The sequence below is a fragment of the Juglans microcarpa x Juglans regia genome, chromosome 4S (assembly GCF_004785595.1).
Source record: "Juglans microcarpa x Juglans regia isolate MS1-56 chromosome 4S, Jm3101_v1.0, whole genome shotgun sequence".
In the NCBI taxonomy this organism is placed as follows: domain Eukaryota; kingdom Viridiplantae; phylum Streptophyta; class Magnoliopsida; order Fagales; family Juglandaceae; genus Juglans; species Juglans microcarpa x Juglans regia.
The window spans coordinates 24,030,070-24,036,994 of NC_054601.1; positions in this window are offsets into that span (position 1 = coordinate 24,030,070).

Here is a 6,925-nt window from a genome sequence, read left to right on the forward strand (position 1 = left end):
TAGCTATCTAAATTTCTTATGTTAGTTCTCTCTCCACCTTTATTGAACGGTAATATTTTCATCGCACATCTTCTCACAATTTCTTCTCTATTCGATACTCATTTATGTTATTCTCTAAATTTCTCATTCATCTCATTCCTCCATTCACACAATTAGTGATTCAATTGGTTTCGTTCTCTCAATCAAGATGAACATCCTTTGTTGAAGTCCCTTGTAAAGGACGAAGAAGAAGGGCCTCTAGGCCTTCAACCTCAAAAGTCCAATCTCCTCTTTTGTCTAAAAGTCTCTCTTTTTTTTTTTTTTTTTTAATCTCGTTCTCCCTCTTTTAGTCTATGCCCTCTCTTGCTTTATGTTTCATCTTATATAAACCTCATCATTTCTTTAGTTTTAGGCCTCGTTTGGTTTCACAAATGGTCTCAACTTATCTCATATCAACATCCAAATACCAGTTAAACATAAACACTTTTCAATTTCAAATTTTTAACTTTTTCATCTAATCATTACAACTTTTCCAAACTTTCAAATAAAACACAAAAAATAATTCAACTTTTTCAAATCTCAAAATAAAAATAATATAAAAAAATATTCTAATAATATTTTTGTTCAACTTTTTCTCTAATTTCCCAAAACCCTATAAGACATCTTAACTCAAACCATTTCACTGTTATTCACAAACTATCTCACTGTTATTTATAGATTTCAAATTTCATCTCATTTGTGTAACCAGACGAGACCTTAAGCAACTTCAATATTTGAGAGTTGTTGGAAACGCAAAGGGATCCCACAAATTGACATGGCATAGTGCTAGTGGGCCACGTCAGTTTTTTTTTTTTTTTTCATTTTCACTGCACCCCGCACCCCTCCCCTCCTCCCCCTTTCCAGGAGACCCCCCTTTGTTGCAGACTAGCACTGCCACAACCTTGTCATTTCCCTCGCCCCTCACCGCAGGCCAGCCATCTTCCTCATCCCTTTCCGACATCTCCATTCCTCCCCCCTTTCTTGCCCTTCATTGATTTCGCTATCTCATTTCTCTCTCTCTCTCTCTCACACACACACACAATATTTGACAAGAAGGGGACTTCTTCATCGTCACACCTCACTGATAGGTATGCTCTCTCTCACATGATCTCTCTCTCACTAGGCTTCGGGAAAAGAATTGGGTGGGGGGACGGGGACGGGGCTGGGGCTGGGGGTGAAAGAAAGAAAACTTAATTGGCGTGCACATTGATAATGTGCCAAGTCAGTTTGTGAGATCATTTTGTATCCCTAGTGTTTTTTTTTTAATACTTTATGTCCCATCTTTCCTTCTCATGGAAGGTCTTATGTTGAAAGACCTATTATTCTTCAACATATTTTATTCCTAATAGTATCTTAATTCTCATGGTCGACTCGAGTTGACGTGATTTGCAGCCAGGCAACACCTGGGCACACTTATGCGGTTGGGTGCCTAGGCACCCCATGTCAGGGTGTGTGAGTCAAGTATTGCTTGAGTCATCAAGACTTTTTTTCCTTAGAATTAAATTTTAGTTTTTCAATGATAAGTGATACTCAATGATTGATACTAATATAAGTCATTTTAAAAGATTATAAAGAGCAAACTAATGGAAGGATTAATTTGATCAAAGTTAAAAGTATAGGGAGTAAAAAGTTCAACATTAAAATATAGGGACTAATCTGTCTAACGAAAAAACCATATGGACTATTTTAGTATTTAATCCAAACCAAAATTTAAGAAAGGAGTAATACAATCAACCTAGAGATTTTAGGAAGGAATTACAAAATCATTTGAATAGCCTATTTAAAATCTAAACCTACTCCAGGGCTAGCAAACTTAAAGGTATGAACTATAGATTACTTTTGTTACAAATTATTCCTACTACAAACTCTTTGTACCTCCAAAAAAGCCAACTTGCAATCCCGTCAAATGACTGATTTGCCTCCTACCGCATAGTGTCTCTAGAGTTAAACCTCTAGTCTTTTTCATATGGATCAACTTGATGTAAGAACTTTTTATGCTTCAAATTACAACTTCAGTGATTAGGAATTTATGTGGTTTGGTATAATGAAAATTATCTTAAGGCAATTATGTGATTGTAGGCATGTCTGTGATTTGGTATAATGAAAATAATCAAGGAGAGATTATCTTGAGGATTCAATAAAGATAATATTGGAGTTGTTAGGGCCTCTCTTTACCCTTGAAGTCATGCATAATAACCTATATATAGGTAGGACTTCTTTAGGTCATTAGAGACTTCAAATCCACGTGAAATCGTGTTTCATGTTATTTTTGCTCGATCCAATATCGAAACCAACATCAAGCGAACCCTCTGTCCAATTTTTAGCTTGAGCAAAGGTCAAGCAAATTCTTTGTCTAGTTTTCCATTTGAGCCAATGCCAAGCTATTTTAACTTGGTAAACATTAGAATTTGAATATCTTCATAAAACATGAATTCATATAGAACCAAGTCTTCTTTCCAATGCCTCCAAGTTCTCCTTAATCCAATGTTAGCATAAGAAATTATGGCTACTTTATTCTGACTAGTTTGGTCTCACAAAGTCCTGCAAATTTCTAATCATTGAACTTAGTTCAAAGAATAGTTAACCCCTTAAAAGTGATAGATAGGTCAATTTAAGAGTTTGGTCAAAACAGAGTAAATACAATCTTCTCTCCAGTTTTGGTTGGAGAAACCACTTACAAGACTTTTATCCAATAAACTTGTGTCAGATAGGGGTGTCGGTCAGCACCCACACTCAGCCCACCTAGCACCCTTGCTCAACCCTTACATCAAGCAAACATGCAAGCAGTTTTTTTTTTAATAAAATTCAGTAGGCGGGCAGGGCCCAAGTGTGGATCACAACCCACCTACCCGCATATATGTATTATATAATTTTTTTATTTCATAAATATATATATATCAAAAACTAATTTTATCAATGATTTTATCATGCTTGCTTGATCTCGGCCATACAACTAACATTTTTGAGACTCCAATTTACCGATCACCATAAATTTTTACCCAAAAATCTATATATATATGAGTTTATGTCTTGGTAATTACAATTTACAAGAAAATTCTAGTGATATTTAAGATAATTAGATTACTATTTTTCATTAAATAACAGCTAAATTTAGAATGAAGATAAAGCGTACGAGTGACCAAGATAATTAATGCAAATTGCCTATATAACAGACTCATGTTGCCTATCAAGTAAAAATATATACTGCTCCAAAAGAAAAAAAAGAAAAAAAAAAGCACTAAAAACAAGCATCCAAGCAAAAGGAAAAAAAAAAAAAAGTGTAAATACTAGTATCAAACAATAATACTGTTCATGAGGACATGGGAAGACTCAAGAGTCAAAACCCAACCATAGACCATGCACTCAAAATTAAAGGCAACCACACACACACATATCCAAGTGAAGATCAGGACAACAATATTATAAATATTCATCAGATTATATTTAAATCCAGAGTAGTATACTAATCACCTCAAATTTATATTTTTGTGTATATAAATTTATAGACAATGATAAGGTGCACATCAAGTGTGTAACATCCTGTATTTTAGTGTATTTGCATTGAAGGATTATTTTTATTAATTTAAAAATTTATTCTCTTGTTTTAAAATTATCAGATATTTTTAAATGGTTTATTTAAGATCTTTAAATTGTGAAAATTAATTTTTTATGTTTTCTTAATATTTATTATTGTGATGCATTTAAATTGTTCTTTATTTTAAATTAAATTATTATTAGATTAAATTATTTTATTTTCATTGTATCATTACGTTTAAATTATTTTAATTGACTTGTTGTTTTGAAATAATTTTCGTTGGATCATTTTGTGACCCAAGATGTAAGGATTAGACCTCATTTCTTTCCCTCACTTTTTCTTTTTTTTTTTTCTTTTTCTCCTCTTTTTCTTTCCCCTCTTTCTTTTTCTCCTTATTTCTCCCTTGCTTCTCTTCCCGCGCGCCACAGCCTTCTTCCTCTTCCCGTCCGTTTTTCTCCTCCACCCACAGCGCCGCCATGCACTGCCCTTTCCCGCCTCCTTCCCCACTCCCGTGTTTTCAGCCCCTCCGGTGCCAAAAAACTCCCCCACGCGTAGCTTCAAGCCGCACGGCTTTTGGTGCTTGTGTGCCACCGCCTCACCGCCATGGCCGACATCACCCAGCCCTCCAGCTTCCCCTTCCTTCGGCGACCAGCCCTCTTTAGTTTCAGTCTCTCTCGCACCGCCATTAGCCACCACGAACTCCTCAAAGCCGCGGTGCATCTTGAGCTCCAGCGCCGCCGTCGGGCCACCAACTCTTCACCACTTCATTCTCGACCTTAGAGCAACCCAATGGACCCAACCCCAGCTCTGATCCGTCACCGGTGCAGCACATCCAACTTTATTTCCATTTTGAGTATTTTTGCACTTCAACCACCATTACCACTAGCTTCACTGACAACTCTAAGCCCTACCCTATCAATTTCGGATCTTGGTTTGTCTCCGTTCAAAAATGGGTATTTGAGACTCACGGCCACAGTGCATTTTACACTGTTACGTTGCTGAGCCACCACTTCTTGCACCTGCGGGATCCTTCGAAAATCGTATTTTTCCAAAGAACTATTGTGATTTAAATATATTTTTACACTAACTCATATTATTGTTATCTGGTTAGACATGCCGGACTGAGTCCGAGTAGTTCGGGAGTCGGATGGATTGTGGACATAGTTGTGTGTTTGATTGGTATTGTAAAATGTTGGTCGTTGGTATGGTGTTGTTCAGGTACATGACATATTGCACGCATGATCATGTTTGTAAAGGAAACTGGATTTTCGTATACATGCATTCATGTTCATGTGTTTCATGAAAACTGGATTTTCATGTGTTAAAGGATTTTGGGTGCTTGTGTATCACAACCCCAAGCCGAGATGGGGTATTATCTCGGTGGAGCTCCTCTGGTCACTCGGGAGCGGAATATACTGAGTGACGTCCCCTGAGTTGTCGCTGGGCGACAATGGGATCGGACGAGATGGTCTCGTGCCGACTCCATAGCCCCTCTGCTGGCGGGGGCTAGAGGATGCTTGGCCACGAACGCGCTGGGTGCGGAACTGGGCATCGCTCATTGGGTAGTGGATGCTTGGCCACGAACGCGCTGGGCGCGAAACTGAGCATCGCTACGAAACCAAGATGTGCGGATGATCCCTAGGGGAGATCATGGTGCATTGGTTAATGGATTAATAGGCTATTTTCTGGAAAAATAGCGTGTGTTGAATAAAAGGATTTTATGTGATTCATTTTCTGGAAAAATGATGTTTTATTGACTTGGGTCATTTTCTGGCAAAATGAAAGATTATTGTTTTTGGGCCAAAATGGGATTTTGGCTTGTGTTGGAAAATATTCATTTTCGAGAAAAATGATATTGGATTTGATGCATATTTTATCATATGCATGCATGTTGGTTGCATCAATATGTTTTTATCTCATGGTTGTTTGGTTTATACTTACCTGTGGTACCATTTTATGGTATCGCAGATTTTGATGCAGATAAGGATGACGAGTCTTAAGCTTGGCTCCGTTGGAGGAGTGATCTGAGATTGCTCTCGTTTATCGAGATTCGCTTTATCAATTATTTATGTATTTATTTTGTAATATATTTTGGGATGACTGTATAACTTTTTAAAGATGATTTGTTTTGAATATTTGTATTTAAAATTCTGGTACTTAGTAGACTTATTTATATTATTCGCTGCGTTGTTTATTGTACTCTGTTGCATATACACACTTGACACTTTCGTTGGGATGCGTGACTGAGTTGTCATCATCCTGACGTCACGATTCCTGTGTTTTTTGTACGTGGAAGTCGGGGCGTCACAAAGTGCATCTTAAATATATACATTAGTGCAAATATTTTTTTTTTACATATTTTTTAAACCTCTTTAATTATTAAATTAAAAATAAAAAAATACAAATTTATTAATAATCCTTTTCTTAATTATTAAGAAAATTAAAAAATATAAATGAATATATTTGATGGACATATCTTAGAGTCATGCTGACATTTTCCTAAATTTATATACAACAATTCCAGAGCAGTCGTATATCTTGCACGCGGCAAGTACGTAATACGTACTATGGTGGCCGCCTCACAATAATCATGAGAATACAAGCAATCGATGAACTCAAGACATACTCTTGTCGGAATGATATCATGTACTTAACCCGACCAAAATTAACCTTGAGTCGTGCTAGCGTTCCGCTGACCGCGGGGCATCCGCTAGTACAATTTATTTATTTTTATTTTTTTAAATTAAAAAAAAGATATTAATATATTAAAAATTATTTTTTTAATCATTAAAATAAGAATTAAATACATCAACTACCAAAATAAAAATAAATAAAAAATAAAAAATAAAAAAAAATTTAGACGACATGCTAGTATTTTCTATTAACCTTTGATTGGTGGCCTGTAATAAGATTGTTAGCTAGGTTAATGAGTGGACCTAGCCACCGAGAATTTCGAGATATTTTTCGGACAAGTGTATTTGTTTTGTTTTTTTCATATATTCTTTTAATCATTTAAAATATTTTAAAAAAATTTACAACAATTTTAAAAAATATTTTCTTAATCATTAAATTAAAAAAAATCAGGAACCATTATCAAAACCCGCTATTGAGACAAGCATTTCCCTAAGTTAATTTCCTGGGGATGACATTATATATATAAGTGGTTATTCATGATGCTAAGATATCGGTAAGTTGACCATCATGTAAAAATACAAAAAATCTTTCAACGAGGTCCTGTTTGGATAGTTAAAGTATTTTTTTTTTATTTCATCTTATGTTATTATTATATTTTTTTTCAAATTTTCACACAAAATATTAATAAACAATTCAACTTTTTCAAATCTCAAAACAATAATAATATTAAAAAAGAAT